Source organism: Balaenoptera acutorostrata, chromosome 10 (genome assembly GCF_949987535.1).
Source record: "Balaenoptera acutorostrata chromosome 10, mBalAcu1.1, whole genome shotgun sequence".
Lineage (NCBI taxonomy): Eukaryota > Metazoa > Chordata > Mammalia > Artiodactyla > Balaenopteridae > Balaenoptera > Balaenoptera acutorostrata.
In genome coordinates this window covers 102,400,049-102,416,229 of record NC_080073.1, presented here as the reverse complement: position 1 = coordinate 102,416,229, position 16,181 = coordinate 102,400,049, and the positions used below count along the sequence as shown (strand labels likewise).

The 16,181-nt window shown below is 51.6% G+C and overlaps 1 protein-coding gene across 7 annotated transcripts in view; it reads left to right on the top strand.

Moving 5' to 3' along the window:
• The window catches only part of RREB1 (ras responsive element binding protein 1), a 129,070-nt gene that overhangs the window by 39,466 nt on the left and 73,423 nt on the right, over positions 1-16,181 (top strand). For 2 of the 7 annotated variants that reach the window (XM_057554838.1, XM_057554837.1), the window contains exon 2: positions 220-377. The exons of the other annotated variants lie outside the window; for them this stretch is intronic. The gene's annotated coding sequence lies outside the window, so the exon portion shown is untranslated. The remainder of the gene's footprint in view (positions 1-219; positions 378-16,181) is intronic. 7 annotated transcript variants of the gene reach the window in all.

Here is a 16,181-nt window from a genome sequence, read left to right as displayed (position 1 = left end):
GTCATTGCTTTTCATGTGAAATCTGCTGCAGGCCAGCAGCTCTCTACAGTAGCTCCCTTCCCAGCAGTGACCCAGGGTCCAGGCTGCTGTCGTCCTGTAGCCCCCTGCCCGCCACTGCGCATGCTTCCAGGTTGCCACAGTAAGGAGAGAGCCAGCAGGCCACACATCAGCTTTTAAAACCTTCAGCCTGGAAGTGATGTGTGTCATCTTTGCCCACAGCCCGTTGGCCGGAACTTGTCGTGCGATCCGCCGCATGCAGAGGTGCAGGGGTGCTCGGCAGTGTGGAAGAACACTTGGATATTCTCTGAGCAGTGAACTGCTTTGCCGCTCTCCTCACTTCCTCTCATTCAGGCTCACTGTGCCGGTAAATAAACCAGGTAAGGCTTAGGCGCGAAGCATGGAACACGGGAGTTAACCGGTGCGTAGAGCAGTGGTTCTCAGAGTGTGAGCCTCAGACCAGCAGCCTCCGCATCACCTGGGAACTTGCTAGAAACACACATTCTTAGGCGCCGCCCTAGACCTTCTGAGTCAGAAATCTGTCACAGTACGCTCTCGGGATGCTTGCTGGAGTTTGGGCACCACGGCCCTGGGTGAAGAGAATATCCGTAGCGCCCGCTGGACTGATAATTAGCGAATCGGCGCTGAAGCGCTGGCACGCGTGTGGGCAGTTGTGCTCTCCGCCCCAGACCGTGTTTAAGCACTTTGCACACGTCACTCCCGTGTCCCACAGCAGCTGCGTGAAGTAGGTGTTACCGTTGTCTCCCCCTCGCAGCTGAGGAAACGGAGGCAGAGAAAGGCTCTGTAACTAAGGGTGTGCCGCCACAGCTGGCAAGTGGAAGAGGCAGGATTTGAACCCGGGCGACGTGGCTCCCGAGTCCGCTCCTCGGCCGCTGTGCCGTCCTGCTCGCCGGCCCTGCGGTCGTTTTCGCTTTTTCTTGAGTGGAGATGGTGTGGCCGAACGAGCAGGAAGTGTGGTGTGTCGGTGGCATTCACGTTGCGAGCGGAGCCCCTCACCACAGCTCCGTTCGTTGGTGGTTTACGTGTGTGGCGGGCTGCCGGCAGCCTGCCCGGGCCTGGGGGTTGCGCGGCCGGGCGGCGGCCGTCATCTGAGCCGGAGCGGCTCGCAGCCTGGGGCTCGTAGGGGCAGCAGGAGTTGCTAGTGGGACGCGTTTGCCCAGAGTGAGGCGGCGCAGTCACGCCGGAGAGCGTTTTCCTCAGCCTGTGTGTCAGCTTCGAGCTGTGAGCGAAGCCCCGTTCTCGTGCCCTTGCCTCCCGATTCTTCTGGAGTCGGTCATTTTCCATCACCTGCCCTCTCTGAGATGCGCATCTGGGGCCTGATTCCATGAGGTGGTCTAAAGACGCTTTCTGAGTTTGAGTAGAGAAATGTGTTTTTTCTTCCAAGAATATTGATTAAAGGGTTCTCCTTCCACTTGGGAGATTCAGGTCAAGTTAGATGCGATCTAACCGTTTGAATTTTGACCTGATTGAAACAGATTTTCCAAACGGCAGTGAGAACAGCTTTTCAAGCAGTTCCGTTTCCTTGCATCCTTTTCAAATTTTTAATGATTAACTGCATTTTCTTTCTTCCCGGTGGCTCTGTTGTGTGTTGTTGCTTAGGTGTGCTCTGCTGGCCCCTGTGTTCCTTTGCCTCCTTTGTCTCTTGTGCTCAGCAGCCTAGAACTGAGCCGGCTCCTGGGCAGCCCGGCCCAGGATGGTACCAGCTTTGCCTGTAGGTAGAGGATAAAGATAGCATCACCCCTTTCGGTTTTCATGTCGGCTGGGAACAGCTGCGATGCTTCGTATAGCTCTGAACATAACATTTCATTCCAGGGTTGCTGAAATTTTTAGTTTTCTGCAAGCCAGGGCTTAACCACGGGGTTTTCACATTCAGACTCGGAGTCTAGCATTTTCCTGTGAGAAACAGTTGCTTGTCTACTTGAGTAATTCAAGAGAACAGAGATGGTGGAGGGGGAGGGAGGAGACCATTTGTGTGTTTTTTTGAAGATCCAGGTTCTTCCTTTCCTTTCCCTTCATCCCTTCCTTTGCCTTCATCGCTTTCAACAGTTTAATTTGTTTAGGTGCTCTAACAGAGGTGTAGATAATTGAGGTAAATCTTGAGTCAGATCTAAACAAAAGAAGAAAGAACTGACCTAAAAAAGAGCAACTGAACTCACACTAATTGAATCACCGGGCCCTGCCTGCCGATTTGCCGGGACCAGCTGACCCTGAGAACTCGGGAAGCCCCAGCCCATGCCCGGGGTGGGCCGAGTGCCTCTTAAGAACAACTCCTGGGTCCTGAGCAGGTTCCCAGCTGCATTCCGCACCAAGGTGCATCTGATGGGTTTAGAGTTGCAAAGTCAGCCTGGTGAGAAAAACACGGTGAAAGCCATTTGGGGTGGGTTGGGTGTTTGGAAAAGGTTTTCTCTCCCCTCGCAGACCTGGTGTCCTTGCTGTTTGTAGATAGAATCCACTTGTTTACTGTTGAGGAAAGCAGCTACATGTGTGACTCGGGCATCTGTTGAAAGAAACGTACCAGGCTTGCCTCAAATGGTAGGAATAAAAGATGCAACCATTTGAAATAACGCGGTTTTCCTCCCTTCTCCTCAGCCAGACATCCAGAGTAGGAAACAGGATGCCAGACTTACCCTGAGTAGGAAGAGGGGGTTCCAAAGGGCCTCCTGGCTCCTCCCCTGGGCCCATTCTTGTTCCCCATTACCTTGAGGTCATGTGATTGTAAAGACCTAAGCTAAGAGCACCCCTCTCCCCGCCCAACCCCCGTTCAGCCACTGCGTTCCCTCCCGCCAGCTCCCTGGGGTCTTTTGCTCCTGAAGCCATCAGTTCCCCTTTTCTCTTCCTCCTACTCACAGCATCTGACCCGCTGCCTACTTTCTTGAGGTTACTAATCCGCAGACGGGGTGCCTACTGTGTGCTCAAGATGAGGACCATCCAACTGTGAACTTCCTTCAGCTCCCCCTTATGTGTGCTTTACTCTTGCATCTTTCGGACTCAGAGGGGTTTGATGCCCCTTCGTTGCTAGTGCTTTCCCACTTATTTGGACACCGCATTCTCCTCCTTCCTGGGGACCTCCTTCCTGCCAGCCCTTGTTCCTATGTCTGTGGCTCAGAATGGGTGTTCTTCGTGCTCCGTACTGGACCCTCCCATCTCTGAGTCTCCACTCAGCCAGTACAGGCCTCCCCTCTCTGTGGAGGGGTCGATCCCCCCCTGCACTCGTGAGTCCCAGTATCTCACCGAGGTACCAAGACCTTCCTTTCTCATCCACTCCATTTCTTCACTTGGCAAGTGTCTAAAAAAGTAATGGAGCCCAACCCCCTTAACAGTGGAAAACTTCTTCCCAGCGCCGTGCCAGTGCCCCAGGAAATCGAGCCTGTGGCAGGAGCCGCTTCCTGCTCGGCTCCCTCCAGGTCTGTGCAGTTCTGTGAAAGGCATTCAGGTTTATCTTTCCCTCTCTAGTCCCTTTGTTCCCATTGCAGTCTGGTCTCCCTCCCCCGAGGTCCCATACCTTGTTCAAACAGGTTTCCTTAAAACTCTGACATCATCCTCTGGTGCTGCCCCGACACCCCCTGCTGCCCTGGCCCAGCTTTCTCAGCTCCCCGCGACTGCCCCACACGCCCTCGGCAAGCAGGACCTGGCTCCGGGGCTTCTCGTGGTCCTCCCTGGGTATCAGCTCCTCCAGGCTCTCTTCCACCTCGGACACCCCTCCGCTTACATGCCAGTGGTTTTTCTGGACTTAAAATTAGTACTGCATACACAACACTAAATTCTCTTACCTTCTCGTGGTTTCTTCTTTTCTCACCTAGGTGGTGAGCTCCTGGAACATCTCTTCTCCCCCTCCCCTGACTCCCACCATCCCCTGCCCTGCCCAGTCTTGTCGTAGATGGATAGTTACTAATTGAGGTAACAATCATCAGGAAATATTTAAGGGCCTTAGGTGGGGCATTTCCCCCACCCCCACCTTTTAAAGGGAGATTGCAGGTCTCATTTGTTTATTTTTTCAGACGGAGTTTTTTTTTTTAATCCTCTGACAGCTTGAAGGCCAGAAAAAATTGGTTAGTTTTCACCTTCAAAGGACACATGAGAAAACAAGGACCAAGCTAGCCCGCCACCAGCCCAACACCTTCTAACCTCAGTCACCACAGTCACTCTTCCCACTCCCCTGGTTGTGACTCTTGAATTTTACAGTTGATATAATCCTCCCTTTTACAGCCAATGTATTTTATTTATGCATTGCAATTTACATAAGGACTGCATAGAGGGAATCAGTTTAAATTCTTGGTTCCTATTTAAAAGGCTCACTAACGCCCCCATTACCTTTTGTTAATTAAAAAACAAACATCCTCCACAAGACCACCCTCTATTCTAGGACTCCTTTGAGATTCCCAGGAATTGCTAGTGCTTGGGCCACGTTTATACCTATTATGTGGATCTTAGAGGAAACCTCCTCAGTGCCTTTGACGGCCTAGAGATGGTGATAATATGCACTGTTTTAACCTAATATCATCAAGAAACTAACTTGGTTCCATCAGTTATTTCTGGAATAATGGGAACAGAGCAAAACCATGTAAACCCAGTGACATAGATGGGGGGCTCACGATGATCTCTCTGTAGGATGAATTCTGTCGTAAAATTATACCTGTTTATAGCAGGCATTGGGAGCTTGTTGGGGGAATTGATGTCACTAACTTTTATTGAGTTATTGCCATGTATCAGACACTATTTGAAGTGAATTACATGGTTAATCTCATCTTCATAAGAAAAAGGAAGGTTTGAAAATCTTATCAAATTTATGGACTGCCCCCCCAAAAAAATGATACCACATAAATTTTACATAGTTTCAAGGGTATGAATTTTGCGCTTGTCTGTAGAGCAGGGCTTATCAACCTGAGCATATCACCCCTAGTAGGTGGCTCAGATTTGTAGGATGAACTATATAAAAACCTACTGTGTGCCGGGCACTGGGCTGTGACTAAAGAAAGGTAAGGTCAGAAGGGAGAGAAGGAAGGAGGGAACAATTTAACAGCTTAAAAAGGAATGCAGTTTGATTACTTTCTTGTATCTTTTTAAAAAAATAACTTTAAATTACAAACATCAAGTTTACAGTGACATTAAATTATACTTTTATTTTTAAAGGAGCACTATAGTCCCATGATGCGTATCTCATTTCAGGTGGCCTCTGCCAGACTTATCCGTGAATATGTTGTAACATAGAATGCCTAAATGTACTAGATTGCTTTCTAACCTTGGTCTAACTTACATTTTCCCATGTTTTCACACATTGACCTTCACGAGTGAGGTGGGACCAGGCCTGAGCAGGTTTTGGGTAGACGGGGCAGGGAGCTGATGACTCACCTGGAAGAAGCGAGCCTAGCTTAGGAGATGTCCCTCTGTTGTTGGTTTCATGGGTTATTTCCCTTTGTACATTGAAACTCTGATAAACCCTGGGAAGAATAAAGAATCATAGCAAAGTAAGTTACTTCTGGGGTCAGCTCACTGCCCTCCCATGCCTTCCAGTTAAAACTATACTAGATCATCTTTATTCCTGCTTTAGGGCTTGAAAACCCTGGGAAGCAAGCAAATGAATTAAGGACCACCATCTAGTAACTCAAGATTACTGGAGAAAAAAAATGCCATAGACCTACACTGTCCAGTACAACAGCCGGCTAGCCACATGTGGCTGTTTAACTGAAATGAAAATTTTAAATTTAGCCCCTTAGCCACATTAGCCTCACGTCAGGTGCTCAGCGGCCACGCGTGGCTCGAGACTGCCAGACTGGACAGCGCAGAGATTCTTTTCGTCTTTGGACAGCGCCGCTCTAGACCTTATCGATTCAATAAAATGTTTTACCCAGCATCTAACGTGTTCGTTTTATAGGCTAGGCTCTTTGAAAGGGAGAGCAGGGTGGATTTTGGTTTTGTCTTGTTTTGTATTTGGTACAGTTTTGTGTGGACTTGTAACCTGTAAGTTAAGGCTGTTTAAGCACTTTCCCCCCACGTCAGCAGCCCATTTGACAATGAATACATGCATTTATATGTCTGCATATGTTATGTATTCCGTTCAACCACAAGTGTTTCATCTTCCTGTGCCTGACAGCCCCCCGGCCCTCCTTTCCCACCTCCTCCAGAACCTTCTCCTTTTTCCCATCTGTTCCCTTCTGGCTAGGGACAGTCTTTGGATTTCTGTTAAACAGAACTCCTTGCTTAATCCTGCTACTCAGTAACCCGTCCCTTCCTGCTGTATTCTCTTTGTTCTCTCCTGTACTGGGAATTTTTCCTGCATCGAAGTTAACTGCCTTGTGGCCCAGTCTGTTGCCAGCGCAGGAAGCCCAGCGCCTCCCTGACCTTCGCCCTCACTCCTGGCAGCCTGGTCGGTCCCTCGGTGATGTTCTCCTGACCCCGTGCTCCTCATGTCTGTCCCTTAGACTGTATTGCAGTAACCTCCTATCTGGGTTATGTGCCTCTAATCGTCAAATTTTTAAACTGCTGCCAAGAGTTTTTGAAAATATGGTTACGATTATTTCATCCCAGAGGTTTTCTTCCAAAAGAGTGGTGGGGGCTTCAGTGGGTTCCCACAGCCACAGGATGAAGTTCACCCCTCTGAGGTGGAGCCTTGACCTCAGCATCATTTTGCCAGCCCCATCTTTGCCGTTTCCCCCACTCCACTCTTCCTCCTTTTGCACAGTGGGCTGGTGTAGTCTGATGGCTCCCAAGGGTTTTGTTTGCATGGGCCAGAGACTGAAGGCAAAGCTCTGGCAGTTACACAGGGGATTGCCATTTTTTTTCTTTTGCCAAGTAAGGGCGTTAAAAAACAGTCCCAACCATCTACTGTCTTTATCATTTCCTCTTTTTTTAAAAAAAAAATAAATTCATTTATTCATTTATTTAATTTTTGGCTGCATTGGGTCTTCACTGCTGCGTGCGGGTTTTCTCTAGTTGTGGTGAGCGGGGGCTACTCTGTTGCGGTGCGCGGGCTTCTCTTGTTGCGGAGCACGGGCTCTAGGCGCGCGGGCTTAGTTGCTCCGCGACACATGGGATCTTCCTGGACCAGGGCTCGAACCCGTGTCCCCTGCATTGGCAGGCGGATTCTTAACCGCTGTGCCACCAGGGAAACCCATCATTTCCTCTTAAAAGGGGGCATTTTAGGGCTTCCCTGGTGGCGCAGTGGTTGAGAGTCTGCCTGCCAATGCAGGGGACACGGGTTCGAGCCCTGGTCTGGGAGGATCCCACGTGCCGCGGAGCGACTGGGCCCGTGAGCCACAATTACTGAGCCTACGCGTCTGGAGCCTGTGCTCCGCAGCAGGAGAGGCTGCGATAGTGAGAGGCCCGCGCACCGCGGTGAGGAGTGGCCCCCGCTCGCCGCAACTAGAGAAAGCCCTCACACAGAAACGAAGACCCAACACAGCCATAAATAAATAAATAAATAAATAAATAAATAAATAAATAAATAAATAAATAAATAAATTTTTAAAAAGGGGGCATTTTAACCTGAAAAAAACGAATGCATTCAGCATTGTGAGACTCTCAGTAAGTCCTCATTTCGCTGGAGGAGGGTGAAAATGTAGGCTTTTAGGAGCTAGTGCTCTCATGGCATGGTGTCCCATCCGGATGTACCTCTAGGGTCTCCATGCTTTTCCCTCGTGCATTTCCTTCTGACTGGAATGCCCTGTCTTCTGAACGCCGGATCTTTTCCTCAAAGCTCAGGTTTGCTTTTGCCCCACTTCCCTCAACGCTTGATGACTTACCTCTGGGGAGCCCTGCAGCCTTTCAAGCTTGTGGCTCATAATCCATTTTCCCTTGGATTGGAATTTCTCTCTCTGTGTCCTGTCTACTCTATCTCCCCAGCCTGAGTATCAGCCTTTGAGGCCGGGGGCTCTATCTTCCAGCTCTTGGTGGTTCTAACATCTGCAACTTGAAGTAGACTAATGTCTGAGATTGAGCTTCATCCCATTTCAGGGTTTCACAATGATACCAAATCTTGCCCTACAGCTAGGGTACAAAAATAGTATAGAACCTCTTAACTCATTTTAACCCCTGCAGAGAATGCACATTTTCTGTGCACTCGCCCAGGCTTTGGCTCTAGCACACTGAAAGCAGCAAGGATGGGCCTGGAACTCAAACTGCAGGAAACTAAAGACACTCATTTTTTTAAATGAAAGCTGTTTGGTGGCTGAAGCCGTCGAAATGATAAGTGAGAAGAAGCTGTGAAAGTTTTAGGGCCTGGCAACTTTGATGGATTAATGTGTCCCTTTGTTTTCCCTTTCTTCAAGCTAAAAAAATTAAAACAGCATTTGCCTAATGTTGTGAACGCGAATAATAACATCTGACTGTAAATTTGGGTTGTACAGAATATGTGACTGGCACCGATTGCATGGTACTTTCAAAATCTCCACATAAGGCTAGCGGAACTAGGAATTACTTTGCATATCCGTCTTCCAAACTGTGATCCCATTAAATGAATCTTGGCTGATAGGGTAAAAAAAGTCATCCCCACGATTAGTAGTTTCTTGGTGGTGAAGCCCTGAGAGGGTTATTCTTGCCTTGGCTACGGCATTGTATTAGGGGTTAACTACAAGGAATAAAGAGACGGTGAGGTTTTTTTTTCTCCTCACATCCCCATCTAAACAGCATTTTCACTGTGGCTAGGTAGCAGATTGTATAATCTGTTAGACCTTTATTTTTTCCCCCTTAGGCAAATTCTGTTTCCAGATTGGAAACCTGCCAGGATGTCCCTGGCCTCTCATATAGTTTTGGAAAAGTGTCAGTTATAATTCCGATCTGTTAAGTAACCAGGGCCACTCTCTCGAGTTATATTTTGACTTCTGCATTTTCGTCGTGGGGCCGGCAGAGCATGAAATTGGGTTTGTGTGAACATGTGCGTGCCTGGGTGCAGTGGACTGCGTTTTCTTTCCAGAATTGTAATGAAGCATCTTAAAGGGCTTTGAAAAAGTTTCCTCGGGCATATTCAGGGAGCACGGTAGATGCCGTTGTTTCGCAAGTTTTCTGTTTTCTTTGTCTGTACAGGTTGTTCCTGACTTCATGGCTGGGAGGAAGTTGAGGACGTGGAGCACTTGCCGTTTGGCCGGTGGGGCTGAACCGGTTAGCTGGCTCCTGTTCTCAGATGGGCCAGTGACACAGCCCAGTCCCGTGGCGACAGGAGAGGGGCCGTACAGGAGGCGGCGTGCTTGGTGGTGCACGGGGCCGCGTGGCCGCTCTGGGCTGTGCACACTCTTTTTTACTCTGGTATCTCGCCTCATAAAAAAAGATCCTAAAAGTACCGGCTCCATTTTGGAGTGTTGGCACAGGAATTGTTGTGGGTTTAATGCGTAACCTGGCTTCTGTCACTCATTTGCCCCCATTTTCTCCACTGCCTTGCGTATGTCACCACTCCATCACCTCTCTCCCGCCCCTCCCTCTTGCCTCTGAGATTGTGAGGGGTTAGGGGACGTGTGTTTAGGCCAGGAAGCTTTTTCTTTTCGTTAATTGGCTTCGGAAAGATTCCTTATACCCCAGAAAGGAACTCTGGGGGACTGTTTCAAACATCTGATCTTATCATCCTCGGGAACCTATTAACTTCACATGTGCTGGTGTGATGCCAAGAAAATGGAAGTCCTGGCCTTGAACGCGGGGAGCAGGGCCCTCTGTGCTCTGGTGTGTGGATGCCCTCTGGTCGTCCCACCCAGTAAGTGGCGCACAGCCCCACGTCTGCCTTGATTCCTTAAGAGTGGAGTTTGGCCCTGGATATCCACGGGAACGCTCGTAGCGTGAGGCGGGTGGAGGTCTTCAGAGACCAGGCCTGAGAGCACCCAGGCATCCCGGCAGAGCTGAGTCTCACGCGAGAGTTAGGCCTGGGAAGGGCGTCAGAGGTCACGGCCTGTCCTCACTCTGCAGACGAGGGGTCCGCTGTATCTCAGGCTGCTTGCTTATTATACAGGGAAGCACGTGGTGTGCTCCCTGCGTTCCAGTGGTGAAGGATGTTATTAAACGCTACCGAATTACTTTAATAATAGCAGTATAAACTCAGACTTCAACTGGAGCTACCGTAACTAACTTCTAGGGTTTTCTGGACTTTGATGAAGAGAGCTCTTAGGTTTGCTGCGGACGGAAAGCAGATATGTGCGTGAGCCCGGAAAGCGAGCTCTCCTTGGAAGCAGTGAGCCTCTACCACACGGAGGCGCGGGGGTGGGGTGGGAGGGCGCTGGTCCACTGCACCTGGAGGCTTTTAAAGCCGGAGCTGAAATGGAAGCTGGGTGGGTGCTGCTCGGCATCGTTCCAAGGTTTTGGAGGCCAGTCATATTTTACACGAGTCAAACAGCCCCTCTGGGCGAGCTGCAGGAAACCCAGCCCCTGGCTTCGTGTTGTTGCTGTTGCGTGGTCAGGTCAGCGGGAGATAAAAGGCCGGGACTGTTGGAGGCGAGGCCCCTTCTATCACTGGATGGCAAACTGTTAAGGGAAGATAAAAGGGAAGAGCAGGGATGTTCTTTTTGAACAACACGAGGGGGCCTTTATCGCAGGCATTCTTGTCGAGTGAAGGGGGTGAGCGGGAGAACCTCAGCTTCATGGTCGCAAGCGTGTTAGAGGACTCTGCTGGAGAAGCACGGCGTGGTTTCCCGAACGCACAAGATCAGTTCTGTACCATGGAAGTATTGGTAGAGGCCAGTCTTTTTCAACCACAGCGGTCCATGCGACTAGGAATGTCTGTAATGTTGGTAGTGTAATGTCAGCTTAAGTTAAATGGGCATTAGCTTGGGTTTCCAGATCTTCGTGCCCCAGAGGTCTCCCTGTGGAGGTGTGTGACCCTCGGGACCGGGAGGAAGTGTCAGGCTGGCCTAGCCAGCGGGGAGCGCAGGAGGCCGGCCCCCTTTCCTTGACCTCTCAGTGGCGTGTGCTCTCCTCTCAGGTTCCCTCCGCCGCTGGCGGGGTTCTCGCTCAGGCCTGAGAGCCCAAGGGAGGGGTTCTGTCCGACTGGTGCGGATCTCCCCTTTTGGAATTTCCTTCCTGTTCTTTGTCACTTTAGGGGGAGTTTAATGGCTTGCGAAGGGGTAATCGCTTTCTCAGGGTGGAGCTTGTAAAATGTGACCCCACCTTGAAGAGCCTGGGCCTGGTCAGGGCCGCTGCGTGAGCTCAGGCAGATGCAGACAGCAGACGTGCTTTGGGCACAGTGTACTTGTTTCAGACCCGCCGGGCTGGGGCTTTGGCCCTTGGTTCAGCGAGATGTCCCACACCCTCCTGGCTGTTGGGGAGAAACAGAGCCCAGGCTTCCTCCAAGACCCGCTGGTCCACTACCGCCTTCCTCCCCAGGTGCCTCTGCCTGGCAGCTCTTTACAGCTGGGGGAGGGGGACCTCGGCCGCACGCGCCCCCCTTCCCTCCCAGCGCCCCGTCCTGCCCGTAGCAGCTTTGGGCTTGTGCTCAGTTTGCTTTAAGAAACACCATTTGCTTGCTAGTGTTTTTGGTTGGTTGGCTTGTGATAAACACTTATCAACATCTTGTATCTCAAGAGTATTTGTTTTTCTTCGTAGATAGAGTGGTGAATAATTTTCTTAGAGGCAAAATAGAGGGGAAAATGGTCACCCGTTAGGAGGCATAGCGGGCAGCCCTTGGAGCCCCTGGTCGTTGGGCCCAGCAAACTCAGAGTCATTCTCAGCTGACAGTTTGTAATGTCTGCTCACCCACTGTGAAATTTTGACCCCAGCTGACCGCCTTTCCGATGCGCTGGGTGAGGAAAGATGTGATCTCCTCCTTCCACTGAGCTAGAAGCATTTCCAACAATACTTCTATCTTCCACAGAATCGTTTTGGTTTTATAAGGGGCGTCGTGCTGAACCCGCCCTGAATTCTGGGAATGCGCGGCCCAGATGCTAGGGTAACCACCTGTCCTGGGGGTGCTCAGCTTGCATCCAGCGCCTGCTCAAGGGAAAAGTAGAGAATCCTGTTTCTGCAGCCTGACCCTTTACCGAGCCTATTGGAGAGAAGAGACCAGCCCCACGACCTCAGGGCCTGTGAAAGAGTTGCAGGATATTGCCTAAAACTCTCTGCAAACTGCTACTGAACTTTACCCCAGCTTCCTCCCCAGGCTCTAAATGTGACTGCAGGCGCGGAGGCCCACGTCAGAGGAGTGTCCAGAGCAAACCCAATCACTATAGTCCAGCTGCTGAGAGGCTGGGGCAGCTTGCGGGGTACCAGCTGCGCTGTGCTCGGGTTCTAGAGCTGGGAGGGGAGGTGCAGGGGACGGTGGGGAAGAGCCCTCGGGTCCTGTGCGAGCCCGCGGTGCAGGCTTCCTTGATTAAGCACATGTGAGGCTGACCAGGATTCGTTTCAGCGGTGACCTGAAGCCGGAGGCGTTTTATTTCCTGCTGGCCATACAGCCCTGCGAGCTGGCAGCAGCTGTTTTACTCCTAATTGTCGATGGGATTGCATTTGTGATAAGCTAAATTATATTTATATTTCATTGTTAAACTTGGGGGCTGGAGCAGAATTTTTTTTTAAGGTCAGCAAACGGGGCCCTGCCCTCCAAGAGGCAGGGCAATCCAAGAGGGGACGCCGCAGGCGGATGGAGGGGTTGGGGGAGGGCCAGCCGAGGGCCCAGCTAACCTGGAGCGTCCGGAGGCGCATAGCGTGGCATCAGTAGCTCATACTGGGGGTGCCGTGCCGTTTGTAAAGTGTTTTAGTTAACGTTCCTTTGATTGATTTCCGTACTGTAAAGTATGGAGGGCTGGTATTACTAGCTTCATTTTCCGGATGAGGGAACTGAGGCTCAGAGACTTAAGTCGCTCCACTGGTGGCAAGCTGAGTTTCCAGTCCAAGACAGAAGACTCCACATCGTGTGCTCTTTGGGCTGTGCTGCTGTGGTGTGTTCTCCTGGTGCATCCTTCTGAATCTTTCAGCAGGACGAGAAAGGGGCTGTCGTCTTAGAAGTACTGACTCTGGAAGTCAGAAGGCTGATCTGACTTGGTCTCCCACCCACTGCAGGACCCGGTTGTGGTTACCCACCCTCTGCTGGAACACTTCCAGAGACAGCGAGCTCGTTACTTCACGGGGCCGCATGCCTTCTGTGGGCAGCTCTAGTCGTTCACAGCTCTGGTGTAAAGAATTCTGGGGCCCCAGACCAGTTTCTTTGTGCCTCCTGCCCAAACCCCGTTCCCGTCATGGTGGACACGGGGGAAGAGTGTGCCCGCTCTTCCATGCGCTAGGCCTGCAGGTGTCTCCAGTTCCTTCAGCCATTTCTTGTTTTCCCCCGACTTGGTTTCCCAGTCCTCTAGCTTGCTAATCACCCCTCTCTGAATGTTTTTTTCCATGATCCTTTTTGTGGCATCGGAAAGTGCAAGAATTTCGGAGTCAGACAACCTGGGCTAGAATCCTGGCTCTGCCCCTGCAGAGCTGTGTTAATAGCCAGCAGATAACCTAATCATTACCTGATACGATTTGGGGGAGGAGTAAATATATGTAAAGTGCCTAACACATTTTCTGGCCCAGAGTTTATGCCCCAGTAGATAATACCCCGTAGTTATTAGAGAAGGGATACTCCGGAAGACGCGTAAATGGATAAACACTAGACTTGTGACATACCCTAAGATCCTGTTTTCTCTTTTAGCAATAGCTTTCTTTTCTATTTAAAAATTCTTCAGCCGAGGTAAGATGTGGAGGCCTCTCCCCACCCTTCCCGATAAGCCAGCAGAGCAGATCTAAGGGTGGGGCGGGGCCGCTAACCCTTATCCCCGCCCGGGTGCTCTTGTGAGCCATCTCCTGCCTTAGGGAAGGCCCTGCCCTACCCCGGGGGTAGGTGAGGGTGCCCTGGGTCCTCTGCCCCTCTGCTCAGCCTGAGGGCTCCCGCACCCCCTTTCTCACCAGCTTCCTTGCAGAGTAGAGAACCATACAGGTTTCTGCCAAGTTGGGCAAGAAGGTGATGAAATAGCAGATCCTGGTGGCCGGGAAGAGATTGGCTCACCTGGGGAGAGGGACAGGGCTGCGCCCATGGGCCGCCAGGCCCCTCCCTGAAGAGAGGACACTGAGAACAAATGGTTGCCGGGTGGCAGCTGCCGAAGCTGAGGCTCCAAGTCTGGCAGCAGTGAGATGAGATCCCGGTGGGGCGGGGTAGCGGTGGGGGGCAGAGCTGCAGGGGTGGAGTCAGCTCTTCGCAGGAAAGCATGTAATTGGGACCTGGCCCCGTTTCCTCCCTCCAGAGAAGCCAAGAGCCCTCGCAGAGGGATGCAGGAAGGAGAGTGAGGGCCGCAGGACGGTTTCGTCCAGCGTGTACCAGGAGACCTCCCCACCTTTCCAGCAGTTCCTATTTTAAGTAGTGAATTTACCCTGACTCACGTAGATAGGCCTGGTGAGCAAGAACCCTGTCTTCCCGGTCGGCACTCGCCTCCCTGCTGAGGTTGTAGGTAATGGAGCAATTAAAATGTCCAAGTGGTTTTTTATTTTTTAAAGAGAGACTGTCCCTCTCCCTTAAGGCACCCCTTCCCCACACACTTTACTGAATATTAGAGTGTTCCTTTACGTGAAGACACTGGACGTTCCTTTCGAAAGGTAGCATCAGCAGCCTGTGTTATTCCTGGTACCCGCTGGGGCCCCTGAAGCCTGAGCAGGAAGGGGCAGCCGCTCTAGGCTGTAGGAACAGTCTCCGTTCCATTTTTCTCCCTCCACCGTGGGTCGCATTAAGAGAGAAACCGCGCAGTAGACCGGTGAGCTAGTTCTGAGGCTGGGGGAGCTCTGGGGTTGCCTTCCCACCCCTGCAGCGCATTTACTGCCAGGAGCAGCAGAGAAGGGGAGGGACCTGGGGGGACCGTGAGGGTGTCCAGGGCCACCGGAGATCCCGGCTGAAGGCCTCAGCTTTGGAGACCATCCCTCAGCACCCTGGAAGGAGCTTTTCTGTGAGTGACACAGGTTTGCTGAATGCTGGAGAGGGGGCTTTGAGGATCCAGAGCTGCCTGGGGGGGGGCCCAGGCTGAGTGGTTCTGCCTTCTGTGCACTGCAGGCTGTCTCTGCCCTGTCTGAAGCTCACGTCCCACACGTGCCCGCTCCTGAGGAAGCTAAAATAGCCCCACATAGATTTATCCCTCTCCCTCCGCCCTTATTGTTTTAATATATATATTTTAAAATTTCTTTGTGGTAAATAAAGCTAAAGTTAGAACTGGGGTCTGAGTCTCTGCTCCAGTGCCTTGATTTTTGCTCCTGGGAGTATGATAAGCCAGCGGCTTCTTCCAAATCCTCATAGAAGGAACGTTTTTCAGGGAGATCCTTGGTTTTGTATCACCCTTCTTCCAGAGTTCTATGTAAAGCACTGGTCCTCGAAGCTGGATCTAATCCCCTGAGAGCCAACAAGCAGACTCCAGGGCCCGCCCCCAGGGGAGTTTCTGATGCAGCAGTTCTGGGTGGCGCCCGAGAACCTGCATTTCTTCTTTCTCTCAGTTTAATCGAGGTATAATTGACGTACAGCACTGTGTTGGTTTAAGGCGTACAGCGTCATGACTGACTCACATTTATTGAGACTGCATTTCTAAAGCAAGGTCTGTGATGCCGCTGGACGGGACGACTCGGGGGTGGCCGTGCTGGAGCGAGGGTCAGTAGTAGTTAACCTCTCACTGAGTAGATGAGACTGTAAGGTTTCCTTCTGATGCTGAGCAGGGCCCTGTGGGGCTCCCCGGCACGGAGCCCTTTTTGTCCCCCATTTCTTGTAGGCAAGACTCCAACCTTCGCATGGTGTTTGCTTAATTTTGATCTGTGCAGTTCTGCGACTCACTCTCCACCATCTGTGCTCCCCATCTCCTGCCCCCCAGAACTTGCTACACACGCGTCTCCTCCACACCCCAGGAGAGGACCCCAGAGCGTGGACTCCGGGTTTGCGATCGATTCGTGTGGAAGCGGAAGGCCCCGGAGGACTCAGGTCACTTCTGAGCTCGAGCTCCCGTCAGTGGGTCAGTGGGATCCAGCCTCTCCGACAGGACTGGGATGTTTGGGATTTCAGGAGCCTGGCGGCTTCCTTCCAGTTGCCTGCTTGGAGAACCGCAGGGGGTACAACGTGGACCCCCATCCCTTTTCACAGCAGGGGCCGTGCGTGGACGCAGACTCCGTGCAGCGAACTTGCTAGTCTGGGGTGGGAGTCCAGTCGTGCTCCTGCCAGAGGTGAGGGTGGGAGCAGAGAGCACCTTCTTCCTGCCTAGAAACAG